We start from the raw sequence: 22256 nt of genomic DNA, 5'->3' as shown, positions 1-22256 counted from the left end.
TAGCTTAATCGCTCGCAAATGCATGACCTATTGCATTTTACACCCACACAGAGCCACACACGTAAAGCCACCCACACACACAGAGTCACCCACACAATCTGCACTCTGCACTCTGCACTCTGAATCTGCACTCTGAATCTGCACTCTGCACTCTGAATCTGCACTCTGCACTCTGAATCTGCACTCTGAATCTGCACTCTGAATCTGCACTCTGCACTCTAAATCTGCACTCTGAATCTGAATCTGCACTCTGAATCTGCACTCTGAATCTGCACTCTGCACTCTGAATCTGCACTCTGCACTCTGAATCTGCACTCCTCTGCAATCTGCACTCTGAATCTGCACTCCTCTGCACTCTGCACTCTGAATCTGGACTCTGCACTCTGAATCTGCACTCTGCACTCTGAATCTGCACTCTGAATCTGCACTCTGCACTCTGAATCTGCACTCTGAATCTGCACTCTGAATCTGCACCCTGCACTCTGAATCTGCACTCTACACTCTGCACTCTGCACTCTGCACTATCGAGTACGTCTCATCAGAATTAAAGCCTTTAAACGCACAGTCATTTGTGAAAAAGACCTCTCGACTTTAATATCTATATCGTCAATTATGATAAAATCATCTTTCACAGTTGTTGTACGAAACAGTAAGAACCTCCATATTCTTCTCGGTAAAATCGAGTTTATAAATGGGTCTGTAAAAACATATTACAAGCAACTCGGCCTGCTGCCACGTTACTATCCTGACAGTCCGTTTCTTTTGATGACCTTCCGTGGAGCAAATCAGAGAGAGGCGATTCAGGCCCATTATTCTGAGCAGGGGGTCAACGGTCCAAATTGTTGTGAAAATGTAAAGCATGAAAATGCAAAAAAAATTCCTTTGAGCATTCATTGCAAACACTTATTTCATCTTTAATGAATTTCTAATCTGCCTCCCGTCACTCCTCTGCATATCTTTGCCGATCAAGTTCAAACCGCAAATTAAAGTTTAGAGTTATGACAGTCACATTTTAAAAGTCCACCCAAATGCACTTCATGACAGAATTAAACTTTTAACAGAACGTGAAATAATTTATGTAAGCTCACAAAGCTTTCCAGCGAGTGTTTTATGGAGCAGGGTTCACTCTATTTAGAAGCAGGCGGCATTTTGGTAAGAAGGGAATTGAGTGAAAGACAAAGGACTCTGCCCAAGATCACACGCTTTCGGTCAAGTGAGGGAGCAGGGGTTAGCGCCGAAGTCTCCTTGTTTTACAGTTAAGTAGCTACGAGCGCCTCTTCGCTTCATTGGGGAGAGGAAGGTATAGTGCTGTAATGTGAACTGGGTGTTCTCTAGGCGCTGTTTTTAAGCAGCACCCTTTCTCCAGCGGACCACAAAAGGGTGCGTCTGAGTTCCCATCGAGTTACCCTCCAATGCTTTCCCCGTCCGCCCCCCTAGTGCCAAGTGACCTTTGCCCTGGAGATGATGTGCTTTAAGGTAGCGCTTACAATACATTTCGGCGCTGCCATCACTGGACTTAGACACTACACCCCAAACCAGTTTTCAGCTGAAGCGTCAAGAGCTCACACCTTCAATTCTTCAAACACTTTAACAACACACACACACAGCTGCGCCACCTCCTGCTTTGAGGGGGGAGGGGTCTTTCCGGCACACACACAGACAGACGGACACTGCAGGCAGGCAGACAGCCGATCACCACAGGCACACAGATAGACGGACATTGCAATCAGACAGATGGACACTGCAGGCGCACAGACAGCGGGACACTACAGGCACACAGACAGACGGACACTACAGGCACACAGACAGATGGACACTACAGGCACACAGACAGGCACCGTATCCTGGCCGGTTGACATTGTAAACCTAGACACAAGGGTTGTTTCTTATTCCTGCTGGCACGGAGTGGCGCATCTTCGGCGTTTCACCCTGTGCGAGATTTGTTGAGGGAAGGAACAGATAGGAGAGGGGCTGCTCCATGACACTGTGGTTGCCTTGACAGTAGGTGCTCACTTTTTTTTGCTGGGGGAACGAACAGACAGGCTGACATTGCAGCACGCACACAGAAAGACGGACCTTAGACACTGCAGGCACACAGACAGACAGAGACTGCAGGCACACAGATAGACGGACACTGGAGGAACACAGACAGACAGACGGACCTTGGACACTGCAGACACACAGACAGGCTGACACTGCACGCACACAGACAGACGGACACTGCAGGCACACACACAGACAGACGGACCACGGACACTGCAGGCAGGCAGACAGCCGATCACCGCAGGCACACAGACAGACGGACATTGCAATCAGTTTCGTCTGAATTAGATCAGAGCTGTGGGAAACGGCACCTCCCAAACACACACTCACGCACACACGCGGGGCGGGCAGCTGTGCTCCACTATTAAGGGCATCTCGCAGGAGCTAACTGCGAACTTAATTACTGTCTAACTCACCACAAGATGCGTGCCAGCATTTACCGTCTCCAGCGCCTACGATTAAAAGGCTCCACCGGCCATAAACTATTCTTGGAGAGGGCGACGCGCACAATGATGGCGGCATCCCTAACTCAATTAAAACGCGAATTTCTCGACCATAATCATTTTCAAACCTACTATTCACATAATACCCACCCGTCCTAGAACCAACGGAAGAAAGCATTGAGCCCCTTCCTGTGCTAAATAAAGTGTTCCGTCCGTAGTGGAAGGGGCTGAGATGCTCGGTCAAACTAAAAAAAAACGTGCTACCGGAGGGCGGCTCTTCATGTCCACAAAAGCGAGGCAGACGGAGAGTGAAAGGGGAGGGGGGGCGGGAACGGGCACACGGGGAGGGGGGCTGAACGTGAAAACACATTTATAAAGCAAAATACTCACAAGGAACAGGGCTCCACTGGGAACAGGCAAAAAGCACTCACGCAAGCAGGAAGGCGGGTGCCGGTTCAATGCCGCAACAGATTCGGGGGCGTTCCCGGCTTTTGGCTGACGTCGCGTGACGTAGCCAAAAGCCAAAAATTCTCGGGAACGCCCCCGAATCTGGTCCGGCATTGACGGACAGCCCCGTCTTCCAATGGCTAGCCTCCATTTATGGAGCTAGCCAATGAAAGACGGAGGCCGTTCCTGTCTCCCGTATATATCTCAATAGGTTTTTGCCTGCGCAAAAAAGATGCGCAGAGCGCATCTTTTCGCCAGGCAAAACCTAAAAAACTACCCTTAACATCTGATCTTCCGCCATTCCTAGCAAACTGATCCCTATCGCTCTGCTTTTACAGAGCAGATGGGAGGGATGGGGTGGGGAGCAACACACCGCAAGTTGACAGTTGAGGGGTGTGGAAGCAGCACACAAGGGAGAGAGCTAGAGGACACCAACACTCTCATGCAGTGCTGGATGAAAAAGAAAATAAATTCCCTAATTGTGAGCAGTGGAATTATTCAAGTCAGTGCCCTAGTGGTCTCTTTCTTTCACTGCTATTTTCTAGGAAGATAAACCTCTGTCAGAAATTGAATTTAGGTCTTGCTACTAGACTCTTTACTCCATACTCATCCTGTTTAACCCAACAGTGTGTATTTCATGGCTACTGTCTTGTGTATTTCTGAAGTGTGCTCACATCGCAGAATACAAGAAAAAGGCCAAATGCTGAACCATTTATGTTATGAAAAATTCAGGTAACAAATGCATCTTTACACATGTTACTCCTCCATACAACTGCCACCCACTACCGGTATGTGTCACCAGTTCCTTTTTAGGTCACGTCTACGCAGCACGCATGCACTGCATAGGAGGGCCTTTAGCCGTCACTCTGCTCATTTTGAAGCACACACTTGTGCTTGTGGCGGCATCCACCTTGCGGGAGCGAGCAGCAGTGCGCCACAAGCTTGAGTGCAGTGCTTGAAAAGTGAAGACTGCACGCGCAAGCAAGCACCACTCCCGAAAACAGTTTCTGCTTGTTAATTAGTGCAGCGCGCGGCACGCACAACTTGCGTGTTTTTTGGTTCTTTTTGTGTGCTGGGTGCGTCAGGTGACCAGCGCATGTTTCTCTCTCCTAACCACCACAAACAGGTTATTGCAGTAATGTAAACACAGACTCCCCCACAGCATGCAAGGTTGTTCGTCCTACACACACAAGAGTGACCTTGGAACGCATGATGCATGTTGATGTGCATTTATTGACTGTTGCCTTACACTTTTAATGATGTGTGCCTTTGAAATTTGCTGTAAATCTTTAGCCACTGATACCATTGAAGCATTTCTTGTAATTACTTTTTGGACTGTCAAGCCTTCCTGTCAGAGCCGGTAGTGTATGGCACCTCACACCCCGCTCTACCTATGAGTAGCACTTCCCATGAATGTGAAAAATTGCAGAGCTTTTAAATGAATGCGCGTTCAGGCAAGATGGCCGCCACCCCTACTCTTGAATGACAAATGCATAGTGATGGCTTGAATTAAATGTTTGTAGTTTAGGAACCACAAGAGCTTTTCCATACTGACTGTCATCCTTAATTAACTTAATTGTACGATTATTGCCAGAAGTACGTGGCTACAATACTGAACATTGTTTTTTAGTTATCAATCCGATTTTAGTAACTATAAAGAGAATGACTTTAAATGTTCACATTATTATTCGGAAAGCTTTAGTACAAGGTCATACGGCCAGGTGAAGCGCTTCTTTTATTTTATTTCATGTAAGTTTCAAAATTAAACCTACTGCGCGGGGTACAGATACAGCTCCGCGTCTGAATGGCTTATTTTGCTGATGTCTTTCTTGTCGTAAAGGGCAGCGCACAGGTGGAATTTGGGCATAATGAGGCATGAGCTGTTTTAATACAATACGTGTCTTTTGTAAAGAGCACCTTTACTAATTGGGTTTTAGTGTCGCTATTTACCAGATGTTTTTTGCTACCCAGCTGAATGGTTCTCGTTTTATGGACCTCCAAAGGATGAAAGGCTGAGTAGATTTGAATTTGTGACCATAGAGTAAAATATAAATCCCTGCACCTGAGACATTAGAAGAAGAGCAGTCTGCCCATTATCACCTCGCAGCCACCGCAGCAAAACAGGAACAGCATAACGGTGGAGGGGGTTGTTACTTGTTTCCTGCAACTTTTACTTGCTTTTAATACGTTTTGAGCATTAATAGACATATGGACAGCAATGGCTGCCGATAGCGCCCTCCGTGCGCTGCCAATAATACTCAACTTAACAGCACTGACTGTACTTAAAGCTCCTATGGCCAGGCCACTGTTGCTAACGTGACCGTCACAAATTAGAGTATGTAACAGCATACTTCTTCAAACCATGAAACTGCACTACTAAACACCTAATTGTGAGACCTGAGTCCGAAAAAAACAGTGGTGGGGCCTCAGTAGCATAGGCAATGCACGTAGACAGTGCGCAGTGACGGGCTTCTGAGTGACATAGCAGGAAGCAATGCCACAGTCTGAGCTTCTTTTACAGTTAGAGATGAGATGAAATGTTTCACCTGCAGCAGGGGTTCTTAACATTTTGACTTCTGTGTACGCCCCATTGAATCATCACTTGAATTCAGGGACCCCCAATGAGTCTTTATTGGTCTTATAAGTGTTTTGGTTATCCAGCACAATATCCTTGGTGCAACAACATCAAGTGTTGCATGGCTAAACACTTATAAGGTCCCAAAGGCGAGACCTATTGGCTCTGCCAATGCTTGATTTGTGTTTGATTTCTCTTCTATACTTCAATTCAATGCCCTGTGTAGTTTCAGAAGTGCAGATGTACAGAGGCCATGTACTGTAGGGAGAAAAAAACACTTCTCTTTATTTAGCCCTGAAGCTCTAACAATCAACAACCATAGGCATTCCAGATGCTGCTATGTTTGATGACCTCTGTTTAGCTTTTGAGATCTATTGGGACTTTATTCACAAATGGCCCCTTTAACCCAGTCAACTTGACTACCTGTAATTCAACCCCCAAAGGAGGAAGGGATTTTACTGTCCAAGTGTCCAGTGGTTGGAATCCCTTGCTTATAGAACTCTGCAACTTGTGACCGCTGGTAGCATAGGCGAGGAAAGAGGCCTTGAGAGTTACAGAGAGGACACACATGAGGACAGGAGGATTTAGAGGAGATAATGCAGGGAATATTCCACAAAGTCTCTCATATGCTCACGGCATGCCCCTGTGTGCCAGTGGACGGAAGGCAGGAGCAGGGCCGGACTGGGAACCACAACTGGCCCAGGCAAAGTGCTCGGCCGGCCCCCCCTCCCCAGTGGGGGGGGCTGGGGGTGCCGCCGAGCTCTTTGCCGGGGCCGGTTTTCGTCCGATGTCCGATTTTGCAGCTATGCTGCAAAAACGGCCCTGAAACAAAATCGGCCCCCAGGGGCCCAAAACCGGCCCCCACCCATGCGGCGCACCGGGGGATTGCCCGGTGCCCGCTATGGCCAGTCCGGCTCTGAGCAGGAGTGAGACAAAGGTCACCCTACCCCAGCGCTGCTTCAACGTCAGCTAGGCAATCCCTGCGTGGCACCGGAGGACGTAAACACCTGACTACTGCCAAGCTCTTCTCTCACAGATGAGGGATGGATGATTTAAAGGAGGTAAGGTCCCTCATAGGCTCATGGCAGGTGTGCCAGTGCATGGTGTGCCAGCGGAAGGAAGACAAGAGGTACGGGTCACCTCTCTGGGGGCACATGAGTAGGGATAATGGCTGCAAGAGACATAATGACCTAATGAAGTAATGATAATAAATTCTCTTTCTCTCTCTCTCTCCCTGTCTCTCTTTAAAGCACTGGTGACACAGAGGATGAATGGAGAGGAAATGAAAAGGGAGTAGAGTAAAGGAAAGAGGGAAGAGGGAAGAGGGAAGATGGGTATAGGTTGAGAGACATAGGAATGATGTTTTCACGCCATGTTATATTTTGTTTCTGTCATGTTGGTAATGTAGGTAACTTGTATGCCATATATGCTGACCTGCATGCCGCATGTGCTGCCCTGCATCCTCTTCAAAGCTCTGAGGAGGTAAGGATAAGTATAGAAATTAAAGTATCAAGCAGTCCCGTGGGTTGTCTCCTGCACCCTGCTGGATGTACTTCAGGGAGCTGGGGGGACTTTGAACATGAGCTGTGAAGTCGGGCTTATGAGGGGCCAGCACCTATTTACAAGATGTTTGAGAGATCCAATACCTTTAGAGAAGATAATAAGGAGGAATGTTAATATTTCCAGGGCTGGACTCTTATCCAGAAGGCAATTTCCCCAAACCTGTACCAAATCTTTTGATGGAGCTAACCTGGAATTAGCCTGGTCTTCTGCCAATCATACTTCCATGCAAAATCCTAAAACTGGAAACAAAATGTACGGGTTCCTTGCCACCACTCCTCCCACCATATGTGCACTCCTGTCCAAAGTCGTGCTCACACTGAGAGTAGAGAACCAACATCATAATGACACAGACTTTGTGAAAGCCGCTTGTCAGCACCGTTTTATGTCCAGGGCCGGACTGGGAACCAAAACCGGCCACAGCATAGTCCTTGGCCGGCCCCCCTGGGGTAGGTGAGGGGTGCAACCGAGCTCTTCGCCGGGGCCGGTTTGCGGCCGATTTTGTTACAGGGACGATTTTGCAGCTATGCTGCATAAACGGGCCTGTAACAAAAACGGCCCCCACCCTTGCAGCGCACCGGGGGATTGCCCGGTGCCCGCAACGGTCAGTCCGGGCCTGTTTATGTCCCCTTAAGGGGCAGCTCCTTCATTTGAGCGGAGGTGCGCCACCCCACTGGAATGCCCCCAGAGACGAAAAGTAAAATGGTAATTACCATTTTAGTCTTCATAACCCTGTCCCGAACGGAGCGTCAGGACGGGGGGGGGGGGGGGGGGGGGGGAGATCGTGATGCTCCTGACTAGAAGTAGCATAAAGAGGAGCAGGGCACTTTCAGTTTAAAGTGTGCATGTCTTTTTTGCAGGCCATTTTAAGACAGCTGGATTAGAGACAGCAAAAGCCTCCAATGTTCTTCTGAGAAATGATAGAGGCCGCTCCCACCAATCCTGGCGCTGCTCTCATAATGATGAGAGCAGTGCCAGGATTGGCTTGGAAGTTTGGAACCTGCTTTGAGGAGAGCAGGCCATCAAGGGGGACGTTGTGCTTGCGGGTAAGTGGTTTTAATAAAAAAAATATCAATGTCTCACCTGCCCTACCACCCTCTGGATATGCCAGCTGCCAGTAGTCCCCTGTCAGCGTGGGTCTCTGCAGAGCCACACTGACAATGGAGAAGGGACTTGGTGGAGGATTAGCGCCGCTTAAGTTCTCCCAACTCCTTGGGTCTTTGGACTGTCAACCACCCATACCACCACTGCGCTTATGTCTCTAGAGAACTGGGCGAAGTGGTGGAACAAAATGAAAGCAAGCGCTTCCCTTGTGACGTCACAACAGTGGTTAATCACTTTAGTTAACTACAGTTATGACTTCACAGCAGTGAATATCTGAAGCTGGTCTGGTTATTCCCACTAAATTCTTCCAATGAAGCCATATGTAACAGATTAAGATGTGCAGAAGGCAGTATGAAACAAGCATTGGCAAAGCCAATTCCGGCTTTGGCAGTAAGACCTATGGCTTTGCCAATGCATTTTCCGGACTCCATACACCATTGGCAAAAACAAAAAAAATGGTTATTGCCATACTGCTGATGCTGAATAGCAGCGGCAAAAATAAACAAGCATTGGAAATGCAATAGGTCTCGCATTAGAAAAGTTGGAGCTATTGGTTTTGTAAATGAATTTTTTTTTTATGTGTTGGTCTTGAAAATAGCCAAATGAATAGCTTTGTCATTTACAATGCCAATACTTTAAACTTTTTCAAATGTGACACCTATACCATTTGTAATGCAACATGTTTTGTATGTACATGACTTAGATGTATTCATCTAACAAATACAAATGTCTTTTAATTTTTTTAAATAATTAATACTGAAATAAAAGTTCTTGTAATTTATAATAGCACGCTCGGTGATCTTGGAGACCAAACTCAGGTAATATTTGAGCGGGGGATTAGGTTTTTGGAAGGTTCAGCACTTGTTTGAAGATTCTTGTTATTATGTTGTTCACAAGGCTGTTGTCTTTCCATTTCTAATTATTCACAACAAAACAATTATTACCCAGTGAACTGCTACTGTTAACAATCATTAGCACTGCCAATAGGGCGGCTAGTTTTAAGCATCTGTTAATTGATGTGTGTGATATGTTTAGATACAGTAATAGACAATTCAAAGAGTTGTTCAACTACTACTGCTTGTTGCCTTGCTTTACTCACAAGAAAGTGTCACATAGGCAAAGAACAACATGCTACACAGAGACCTGGGCTTTGCGCAAGCTCTTTCATTCATGATTGTGATAGTCGCTGTGGTGCCTCAACTCTCATTTTGTTGAAAATCATTCCCCAGTAGTGACCAATGATTGTTAAAATTAAAACAATAGAGTCCAGCACAGCACAGTTCAGAAACAAGCAAAATGTCATACATTTTAATACATTACAAAAATCTATATTTGTTAGGGCTTGGATGGAAGATTTGCCCCAGTCATGTTGAAGACTAAAGAAAATACTAAGCAAATGCCCAATTCAATTGATTAATATGCGCGCAAGAACCCATGGGTTTCTTGTGGGAGCAATGCTGTGTGTTCACCTTGGACTGGGAATATTCGACTAAGTTTAAAGTTAAATTACTATGAAAGTCTGCACACTAGCATCATACCACTGGGCTACGTTTCACATGTAGTCCATCAGTCTTCCACCCTTAGTGCAACCGTGGTTTTACTGTAAACGTCAGTAAAATATTATTTGCAATCTGAGGGCCCATATGTCTGCAACACTGTGGCTGTACGATTACAGGCAAACCAAAGTTATTTGACTAGTATTCGTACTAATTGTATAAAACACTACATGAAAAGGGTTGTCCCCTGTAGTGGTGTTAATACGTGGACTATCATGTGATCCGACTGTACTTCGGCAGTGTATAAAGTTCAAAGTAAACCAACCAATCAGAGGGAACAGGTAAAAATCTTGTTCGCGCTATATAAAACTTTATAAATAAATAAGGATGGCATGGCCGACACACAATTGCTCTCTTTTAACGGATATGTTAAATTGGTAAGTAAAAACTACACCCAAATACCCCGCTGGAAACCAATCAACTTTCTTTGTATCAGCAGCATGTCAATGCGCTGAGCACTGACGTCGAACAAACTAGTCTTCACGTCATTCTTACTACAGCAGAAATCATAACATGTTCGGGAATCAATTTCAGCGTCTGATGCAACCCCGTCTGAATGATATCCATGAGCAGCGCCATTTATCCAACAAAAAACCTTGCTTTGGGAGCTGCTACACGCCAAAGTAATAGAATAAAGTACTATTGTCGCGCATACGTAAAGTAGCATTAACAGCCAATGATTTGGGACAAAAATGCAAACAGTTTACTGCAATACATCGAGAACTCTGTTGAACTTGGATGTATGACGCTGCCGCTATTCACAGAACACGCGTCGCGTTCCGAAAGTTAACACCAAAGAGAGGGGGCTTACTAGAAACGAATGCAGCGGGAGACATCTGACAGGAGGAAAAAAACGCATAGATATCGGTACCACGACTACAAGTTCCCGAAGAAGGTTCGACACACGGGTAGAAGAGAATGTGTGTGCTCCGTGTGTACTGCCGATCTCGGTTGCCACTCCATCCAAGGAGCCAGAGTGACGTAAGCGCTAGGGGAGGTCCTCATAGGCAATTTAAATGTCACGCCACACAAAGATCTCAGACATTTTACCCGAGTGTAGGAGGAGGAGGAGGAGGAGGAGGGGGGAGGAGAGTAGGAGGAGGAGGGGGGAGGAGAGTAGGGGAGGCACAGCCTAGCGGCCGTGCAATCAAGAAGTGAGGGGGCGGAGCTGGGGGAGGCTGTGAGATGTGCACGCGCTTTTAAGCTCAATGCGCATGCGCATTGAGCTTAAAAGTCACGGGCACTGCAAGGAATCGCCACGATTCCTTGCAAGTTAGTTAAAGAGTGGTTAAGCCCCCATAGTCTCGCAAGCTTGATGCGCATGCGCATCGACAGGCGAGACCTAAAAAGTGTGATGGTGAATTTGGGTGCATGCATCATCATGCTATGGCAGCCACATCGTCACAATGCCCATGTATCACTACACACGTGCACGTGTAATGATGCTGCAGCCATTTTGTTTCTTGTTCTAATTTACCAGTCCAAGATGGCAGATGCCCAACTTGGAGTGGCAAATTAAATAACATTACAAGAGCACCAGGGTGTATTTATTTTTAGAACGACTGTTGAGGCAGCAGTTGAAATGCTGTGCCTCAAGAAAAAAAAATGTATAAATGTATATATATATATATATATATTTATATATATATATATATATATATATAAATATATCTATATATGTTTTATTTTTTTAAAGAACTAGACGTGAAGAGGAGCAATGATGGAGAAGGTGGGGGCAGTGGGTATGGAGTAATTGCTGACAACTGGTGGGTGTAGGCAGGAGGGAGCAATGGAGGAGCTAGGTGGGAGAGTGTGATGGGAAAAAAAGGCAAAGCCAAGCGGGATGGGGAGGGGCAGGGGAAGCAGTGGATAAGCTGGAGAGAGAAGGGAGCAACATGGTTGGCAATGGGGTAGGGGTTTCATTCGGGAAGCAGCAGACAAGAGAGACATCAAGAAAACACATGCACGCTTATTTCGAGGGTTACAAGAAAAAAGTAGTTCCCTGATGTGGAGCTGTCAAACGATACAAGTAAACCAATCAAAAGATGGTTAAAAAGATGTAGTACAAGGGAGAACAAACACCAGAAGATGAAGAAAAGCTGTTCAATAAGAACCAAGCAATTGAGTTTGACAATAAAGCTAACCAATGGTAAACAATGGGCTGACCTAAACCCCACATTCGATCTTAAACAACAGACAGTGGTCCGTGCAGGTAACAGCAGTGGGGCGACGGTGGGGGGGGATTTCGAGGGACGATGCCAAGGGATTTTTTATTTTTTATTTTCCCTCAGCATCGTCCCTAGAAATACCCCCCAAAGCGGACCCATCGCCCCGCTGGTGTTACCTGCACATACCGCAGCTGCGTAGGCGAGTGGTGAAATGACTCTCCCATATGAAACAACAAATTAGACAATTATTTCGTTGTAGTGGGTAAGTGATCAGAGACGCAAGAGGCCCTACCGGATTGTGACCTGCGATGGCATGGATGCAAATTAAACAGTGGCTTTAGTTTTGTATCCAAAATATAATCCCTTCAGAGTGGTCGGACCTGTATGTATTTTCCAGTTTTATTTTACACATATTTTCCCAAAGGTACCAGGGGACTAAACAAAACTACGAAACTCCAACAAAAAAAACCCAGAAAGCGCAGTAGTGATGTGGCAAAGAGCAACCCATTTAAATAATGATCCAATAGGTAAAAACTTAGCAGTCAACAGTAAATAAAGAGAAGGTTCAAAAATGAAGTCTAAAAGTGAGCATTGCAGAATGTTTGGATGTTGCTTAGCAGGAAGAGAGAGGCTGCATCCCTTAACTCGTAAGCAAACTGCAAACGACATGCCACGGTCCTCTGAAGTTGCTATTTTGGCAGCACAACATTGAAGTTCAATGCATTGTGTACACAGACCTCAGCGAGGGCAAGGCAACTGCACCAACAAGGCCTGAGTAACACGAGGCTGTCTGAACCGTACACAGAAAAAAAACAATGCTGCTTTCTGATTTTCAGTTGGACCAATGACCACGGTGGTGTGCTTGTATTTGTTTTCGTAGTATAGCAACATTTAAAAAGTACGTGATAGGTGCTTGCAACCTGTCTCCTTCATTTGGTTACCTGTGTCAGAAGGTTAAGAGGGGAAGATGCATGCTGTTGTGGTGTTGTTTGGGTATCCACAGCATTGGCAACACATCTCCACAGCATGCAAAACTGTTTGTAGAGAAGGAGCCTGGTGAATTCCTGCACTCCAAGGGGTCACATTTTTGTCCTGACACTGGGAGAGTTAGTAGCTAAGATTTCCTATTGCAGATATAATCCGCTTTCAATTCTGAAATCCTGATTCACAGAATAAAGAATTATGAATGTCCCATTCATGAAATTAATCTACTACAGCTGAGAAATCTACCATGCTGGTAAAACTTTCATTTTAATACATTGAAAACCGAAATGATTTTAAAAAATGGTGTCCCCATGGTTGGGGCATGTGGGTAGCCACCGGGAATGCTAAGAACACTCTCAAAAGTAGAGGTTAGCTTTCTTGTCAAACTCATTTGCTTGGTTCTTATTGAGTGTTTACAAACTCCTGATTACATAAATTAAGTTGTCCTATGTGAGGGCGTAAAAGTTCAGCAAACACCTGTATTTTTTCTGAGAATGCAGGTGAAGTGATTTTTCCATGTGGAAAACATGTTTAATTGTGTGGCAGAAAAAAAAAAACCTGGAAAAATATTATAAAATGCAAATTTGCTTAAATGTAAGCCAATGCATTGCTTGCCTTTAATCAATAGTAGGAGAAGGACCTGAGGGAACAGGAATACATGTAGAGCAGTACTTAATTTGAGCCAGTGGTTTCCAGTGCTGGCACCAGCTCTTAATTGTCCACACCCACACTTATGATTGCCACATGGTAGTGCTGTTTAGGTAATTTAAAGATGAGCAGAACAACAGTTGATTATTATTTTAATGTGAATTTAAAATAACTAATACCTAATGCCAAGTCATTCCTTTTGCTTTGGGGGCATTGAACAGTCTCATATGTCACACTTGTAGCAGTGTGATGGTTAGTAGTAGTTCATTGGCAGCGCTGACAGTGGCAATGGGTAGAGCAAGCTGCAGTGGCCTCCTAAGGCATTTATGTTTTTTACAAAAAACAAGCACTGCCGTAGAGATCAAAATATTTTTGAGATTTCTGAGTATATACAAAGAAGATTTTTACAAATCACATATAAGAGATAATCCACATAAACCAGTGGCATATGTTTGTGAAACTAATATGTTATCTTTACAGCTTCCATGGTGATAGCCAAGGACTGTTCAGAAAAGTACATTGACTCCTAACCAACTGCAACCATCCATCCGGATCGGATTTTGTGAACAGCATGCATCCAATAAGACTCCAGTAGACAGGATATCCCTCTCTCTGCAAACGCGCCACGGAAGACTAGGACACCATCTACACCCTCTCCAATTACGTTGCCTTCAGCACCGAAATGTGCCTCTACCCCTCCTTGAACCCCAACATCACTACCGCCCCTCCAGAAGGCTACAAGATGATACACCAAGACCATGCTAACAAACAAGGCAGAGGCATCAACATCATCTTCAAGGAAACCATCAGATGCACCATCACCAATGATGACCCCACACCTCTCATGGAATACTTCAACCTCCTACTACAAATTGATGCAAAGACCAGGATAAGAGGCACCATCAACTACAGACCAACCGAACCCTGAGCAACATTCTGCAACACCACCCCAACCTGATCGCCCCCCTTGTAATCGATTTTCACCACTACGTCCTAATCGGCGACCTAGCCTTCCACGTCGACCACCCCAACAACGCCACCTCCATCGCCATCGTGGAGAACCTGAACAACATCTGCCTCACCCAACTGGTCACCAAACCCACGCACAAAGCCGGACACACAATCAACTCCATCTTCACCTCCAGCGACAGAATCAAATTCAGCCACACCACTGCTGAACTCACCCAGAGGACCTATACCATCGTACACTTCACCATCACGACGCCCAGCACACCATCATCAGCCGTCAGCACCCCGCTAACGCAGGTGGATCAAGGTCACCGAACCTCAGAGGTCACAAGCCCTTACCACCTCCTAACTTGAGGCCTCAACAGACCTCAACCCTGCTGTCCAGAACTTTGGCACCTGGATAACTGAGAGCGTCAATAAAGTTGCCCCACTGAAACCTACAAAATCCAACAAACCTCCAAACATGCCAGCTGATACACCTTAGAACTCAGGACCACCAATCGCAACTGCCACCAGCTGGATAAATTATGGCGCACCACTAAGAACCCCATCGACAGAGCAGCTCACAACACATCCCTCAGCAAATATCACCGCCACATTAAGGAAGCCAAGAAAGCAGTCCTCACTGCCTGCATCAACTCCGCAACCAACGCCACAAAGGAAATCTTCAAAAATAGTCAAATAATTATCTAACCTAAAAAAAACAAGATCACCATCCACCCCTCCCAAGTACTCTGTGACACCCTCTCAGACTACTTCCACAGCAAGATCACCAACATCTACAACAATTTCAACCTCCAACCCGCCACCCTCAAACCAAATGAGATCTACCAACCAGCAAACATCAGCCAAACGATTACTACCTGGTCTCTACTCACCGCCAGTACCACCTCAGGCATCGTGTCTTGAATCCACTCTGGGGTGCCCACCGACCCCTGCCCCCACCACCTCGACAACTGCGCAACAAACCCCATCGGCACGCAACTAACTAGCATCCTCATCACCTCCATCTCCACAGTAACCTTCCAGGACAGGTGGAAACACACAGACGTCAGACCCCTTCTAAAGAAAGCCTCAGCTTACTACAGCAATCTCAAAAATTATCGAACAATCTCCCTGCCCCCCTACCCAGCCAAAATACTCAAGAAAGCTATCAACCAGCAGCTCACAGAATTCCTGGAACAAAACCTCCTACTGGACGCCTCACAATCAAGATTATGTGCCAACTATAGCACTGAGACTACGATGATTGCTGCTACAGATGACATCAGAACCCTCCTCGACAGCAGAGAAAGTCTGGCTCTGATCCTCCTCAACCTCTCCGCGGCGTGCAACAGCGTCTACCACAACACTCTCATTAACAGATTCTACACCTCAGGTTTTCAGCAATATCTCCTCAAGTGGATCACCTCCTTCCTGACAGTATGCACACAGAGCATCCGACTGCCTGCCTTTACCTCTGCCCCCAAACAATTCATATGCGGTGTGCCACAAGGATCATCCTGCAGCCCCACACTGTTCAACAACTACATGACCCCCCTGCATATGTCGTCAGATCCCATGGATTCAACATAATTTCCTATGCAGACAACACTCAACTGATGCTTTCGCTCACCGTGGACCCCTCCAACGCCAAAGCAAACTTTTGCAAAGCCATGACCAATGGAGCCAAATGGATGAGCGACAACTGCCTCCAACTCAACTCCGACAAAACTGAAGTACTGATCTTCAGGAAGAACCTCTCCACATGAGACCCCAGCTGGTGGCCTTCAGAACTCGGACCTACACGACATCGACCGACCATGCACGCAACCTCTGTATCCCCCTTGACAGTTAACTGGACATGAAACAACAATTCCACAGAGTCACCTCCTCCTCCTTCCACACACTTTGCATGCTCCACAGAATCTTCAGATGGATTCCACTCAACACCAGAAAGACCCCCACTCAGGTCCTTGTCACCAGCCGCCTTGACTACGGCAATACTATCTACGCAGGCATCTATATCCGGCTCCTCAGAAGACTCCAGACCATTCAGAACTTCACAGCCAGACTCATCCTGAATCTTCCCCAAACAAACCAACATCACCCTCACCTGAGAGACGGCCACTTGCTCCCCATCCATAAGAGATGCCAGTTCAAGATCCTCACACATGCCTACAAAGCACTCTATGACCTAGAACGTGCCTACATCAAACATCGACTGAACTTCCAACTACCCTCTAGACACCTGTTCTCCTCTTCACTTGCCCCGGTAACCGTCACAGCCGCAGTGGTGGCCGCTCCTTTTCCTTCATCACTGCCAAGACCTGGAACAACCTTCCCCTCCAGCTCAGTATAGCCCACTTGCTGCCAGACCTCAGAAAGAGATTCAAGACCTGGCTCTTTCGACTAAGAAGCAGTGCTCAGATACACCAAGGAGGTGAAAGTACTGCGCTTTACAAATGCTGATTGATTGATTGATTGATTGATATTGCAACTCAAAGGCCAGCAAAGAACTCAAGTTCCTGCTGTGTTCCTGCAGCTGCCTATGGGAAAAAGGCAAAATCTTTGGCAAATAATGTGTCCAACAGTCACATTTACTACTTTGTGTGTTACCCCTATACTCCAGACTATACTGGCGTTATTTACAATGTATGCATACATGTAGTTTGTCACTCTGGCTGCCTGTAACTAGATTGCCCCTAAAGAGGATTTACTATGGCTGAATTTCTCATGCGCATGCCTGGAGGATACTTGTTGTCACTCTTAAAACAGGCTCATTAGATCATTTATGATTGGAAGCATACAATGGTCGTTCCACTACTAAAAAGAGCTGATCTGGCACTTCCCTCAAACTATCGGCCAATCTCTCTGCTTCCTGTTCTCTCAAAGGTCCTGGAGAGACACATTAACATTCAACTAACTCAATTCATCAAAACAAACAGGCTTCATCATCCTTCCCAATCTGGCTTTAGGACCGGTTATTCGACTGAGACTACGCTCTTAGGCATCACAGAAATGCTTCGACAGAGTTTGGATGCAGGTGACACGATGGCTTTGGTGCTATTAGATGTAAGCGCGGCCTTCGATACGGTTTCTCATGCCATACTCATAAAGGCCCTCCAATCCATGGGAGTCACTGGCTCTGCTCTGAACTGGCTTTTTTCCTTTCTTACTAAATTCACCTTCCAGGTCTTCTCATCCACAGCCAACTCTAAGATCTATTCTTCACCTTATGGGGTCCCACAGGGATCTATTCTCAGGCCCCTGTTATTCAACATTTATGTTAGAATCCTGGCAGCTATTGTAGAGGAATCTGGGTTGTCGATATTCTCTTATGCGGATGACACCCAGATTATTTTCTCTCTCTCAGCTGGTAAAACCACAGAGCCTTGGGCCCTTAGGACAGGGCTCAACAAAGTGGCGTCTTGGATGCACGCTAATCTCTTAAAACTGGATGGCGAAAAAACTGAGGTTTTGGTTCTTGGCAAAGATAGAGGCCTCTGGGGCTCTCAACACTGGCCTACAGAAATGGGTCCTTTCCCGCAACCTTCCACGCAGGTTCGCAACCTAGGTTTCTTTATCGACAACTCTCTATCTATGTGTCAACCAGCTACCAAGGTTGCTGCCACATGCTTCACCATTTGAGAGGGTTGAGGAAGATTGTGTGGATGTTACCTGGCCGTACCCAGAGAACCGTAGTCCAGGCCCTTGTTACATCTAGGTTGGATTATTGCAACATCCTCTACCTGGGAGCTAATAAAGATGTAACGCGCAAGCTGCAGCGAGTGCACAACTATGCTGCTAGATTACTGTGTCGGGCCTCCAGAACCTCCTCGATTTCCAGTCTGCTTGCGAATCTACATTGGCTCTCGGTTGAAAAACGGATTAGGTTCAAGGCCCTAACCTATATGTTTCGTATTAAGCATAATAGACCCCCCCCCCGCTACCTGCAACACTTAGCTTGCCCCTACGTACCTTCTCACACTCTTCGGTCTTCTACACAAGCCAAATTCCAGGTCATTAAACTCAGACGCTCCGGCATGGGTGGTCGGTCCTTTTCGTATTTAGGTCCTGTACTGTGGAATGCTCTCCCTCTTTCTCTTCGCACTCAATCCAATCTTTTATTGTTTCGTAAGTCACTTAAAACCTGGCTTTTCAGCCAGTAGATCTCTCTCCTTCCTCCGCTGCTCCCTGATAGCGCCGGAAAACTCTTTTTGTGGTAGCTGTTGCGCTGATATATAAATCTAAATAAATAAATAAAATAACTAAATAAATGGCCACCTGCATCCCATTTATGTCATGAGGCTGATCCTCTATTGATTCTGCATGCTCCCCAGACCTATACCATTTTTATGGGGCCTGCCTCTAACAAGTCCATGCCCCAGGGTTGCTCTGCTCTCCCTCCTGGGTAATATAGATTGTGCCTGGTTGCCTGTGACCGCCTCACTGTGGATTTATCCTCTGCCATCCAAGCAGGGATTTACAGTGGATGCATCTATCCTTGTTGGTAGGTGTGTTATTCCAATGGTGAAATCATCCTCCGCGGCTGGCTGGCTGCATAAATATGCCTAGCGGTTGCTCACCTGTTGCTCCAGTAGTATTATATAGAGCATCGGCCTTGTGTGCCTGTATCCAGGTCAAGCCTATGCTGCTCCTCATTCGCTTCTGTGTGCATCCTATAAAGGTCCTCAAACAGGCAGCTCAATAAATATAGGAAAGGTGCATGCATTTGACCTCTCACTTCTTCCTTATTCCTGCCCTTGCATGCCTTGATGCAGTGACCTAAGGCATGATAAGAGCACCATGTGGATCACTCATGCATGACAAGAGCAGTTTCCCACTTAATCCAGATTGCAAACCTAAATTTTTGCAATCATGCACCTCCTCACAGTAATACATGCTCGGCATCTGCTGTTGCACTTTGGCACCTCACCAGGATGTGAAGCATTGTATAAATGCATGTAAAATGCATTGGTGTACTTATATATCAAACACAAGGAGATGATGATGGAGCCTTGAAACTTTTCAGACACTCACCACCAGTTACAGATCTGGGTTGAATCCATCAACGTTCTTTAGCTCACTTCGCCACCCAAGTTCAGACAAACCTATATGCAAATCAGTCTTGACTCTGTGCCTCATGGGAACAGTGCAGCCCGAACTGCCAAGCAATGTCTTCCCTGGACCGGAAAAAAGCATTCTGTGATCGGTTTCGGGGTAACACCCCTCATCAGCCAGGCTACCTTGAATCCAGTGGCAAAGTGAGCAAGGGACCTATATATCACACAACTAGCAGTAAGCAACACAGTGTGAAACAAGGTTAAAAGGAGGCTGAAGTAAATGTGCTTACATAAGGCTTGTGGGGTCCCCCTACAGGTGGGCTCGAAGGGGATGCAGTGGGTTAGATATTTGGGGGTATGATGTTTCTTCAAGAGGTGAGTCTTCAGTTTATACAGAAGTGGGGAAAGAAGGAGCTCATTAGATCTGTGTCAAAAATCAATTTCCAGATTCTTTCCAAAGTTGCTGAACTGGCGGCTGGCCTACACATTAACAACTCAAAAAACAAAAAAGTTAGCCTGCCAGTGCATGTACTACTCAGCAGTACATAACAGCTTAACACGCATTGATTACTTCCTGATGTTGGCGGCTAGAATGCAACTGGTCGATGAGATAGAAATACGGCCTAGGGGTATCTCGGATCATTCCCCAGTGTTACTGACGCTCTCTTGTCAAGAGAAGTCCTGCAAGAGGATATATCCCATCTATCCTAACTATCTTAAGATTCCCAGTGTTAGGAAAGAACTTAAAACCACCACCAAACATTACTTTGAGGAAAACACAACATCAGTCGACTCACCATCCATAGTATGGGAAGCATACAAGACATTTCTGAGGGGTCAGGCGATTGCTTCGATCACTGGGTATTAACGGGCACAACAGAAAGAATTAGTTGAATTAGAATTGAAATTACAGGACGCAAACACGAGACACATGGCAGAGCCCACTCCAGAAACAACACACTCCCTGAATATATGTCGGCAACAACACAAGGCCCATCTAAATAATGTTACGGTTGGTAACATCACGGCAACAAGACATAACATTTATGAGGTGGGAGATAAGGCGGGCAAAATGTTGGCTTGGCTGGACAAAAGGGGGGAAGGCTTCAGAGGAATACAACAATTACAGTCACAGGAGGGTAGGCTCCAGAAACACCCTGCAGAGATAGTGCATACACTGGCGGAATATTTTAGAGAGATTTATACACCGTGTCAGACCTTATCGGAAACTGATGTAACAGAATCACTTAGACACATTGAAACAGAGACGCTCACACCTGAAGCAGCACTAGAATTGGAAGCAGACCTGACGCAGGACGAAATTCAACGGCAATTAGGTCGGTTCAATCCGGAAAAGCTCTGGGATAGAGTGGTACAAGCTTATGAACGAGAATCTAAGCAAACCCCTGTTGGCAATGTATAATGACAGTTTGCAGAAGACGAAGCTCCCATTGGATCAGAGTATAGCGACTATAGTGGTGATTCTAAAGCCAGGTAAACCCCCAACAGAGTGCACCTCCTACCGACCGATATCATTGTTGAATGCAGAGGCAAAAATCCTGGCGAAACTATTAGCGAATAGGTTGATGTCCCATCTCCCACAATTGATTCACCCAGACCAGTCGGGTTTCATGCCAAATAGGAACACCGCACTGAATATTAGGCGCGTTCATGGAGTGCTCGCACAGGCTTCGACATTGTCGGAACCGGCGGTGATATTATCATTAGGCGCGAAGATGGCATTTGACATGGTAAATTGGCACTATCTTTTTGCTGTACTAACTCATATGGGATTTGGTCCGAAATTTATAGCGTGGATCCGATTGCTTTATTCGGCACCACTGGCGCAAGTTGCAGCGAACGGCCATATCTCCCATATGATAGAACTAGCGAGGAGAACAAGACAGGGGTGCCCACTATCACCATTGCTGAATAGTGCTAGAACCACTGGCAACGTTAATCCGGTCAACCCCATTGTTGAAGGGCATTAGCTGGAGAGGAGGATGGGAAGATTGCCTCTCGCTCTATGCTGACGACATGTTGGTCTACTTGACGGACCCAGAGCACGGTATTCCAGAACTCCTTAAATTGTGTGATGAGCATGGGCATGTATCAGGATATACGATAAACTGGACTAAATCGGTGCTATTTACACTGCGGGGACCAGGGCCTTTGCTCCCAGTGGATTGCCCATTGGTACTAGCGGGAAACACCTTTAAATACTTAGGTATTCATATTACTAGGGATGCGGCAGACTTTTTTGTGAAAAATCTGGCCCCACCTCTGGAACGTCACTGGGCGTCGTTGCCCCTGACGCTTCTGAGGAGAGCAGCATTGTACAAAATGATGGCGCTACCAAGATTTCTCTATGCACTTGACATCGCGCAATATCCGATTCCGCCCAGATACTTTAAGCAGGTGGCAACACAAGTATCGACCCTGTTGTGGGGGCCCCGACCAGCACGTATAGGGCAGGTTAAACTGCACCGCAGTTGGTATGACGGCAGGATAGCGCTACCAAACATACAATTGTACTACTGGGCTGCACAACTTAAAACCCTTAATCAGTGGATACACGCTCCCCAAGATGACCCTGCCTACAGGGCAGATAGGGCGCAACTGTGCTCAAATAATATGCCGGCGGCACTCTACAATAGAGGACTTGCCTCGAAATTAGAGGGACCCACGAAACAAACGGTCGACGTATGGTACAG

The sequence above is a fragment of the Lissotriton vulgaris genome, chromosome 3_1, assembly GCF_964263255.1.
Source record: "Lissotriton vulgaris chromosome 3_1, aLisVul1.2, whole genome shotgun sequence".
NCBI classification, from domain to species: domain Eukaryota; kingdom Metazoa; phylum Chordata; class Amphibia; order Caudata; family Salamandridae; genus Lissotriton; species Lissotriton vulgaris.
Note: the sequence above shows the minus strand (reverse complement) of the source record.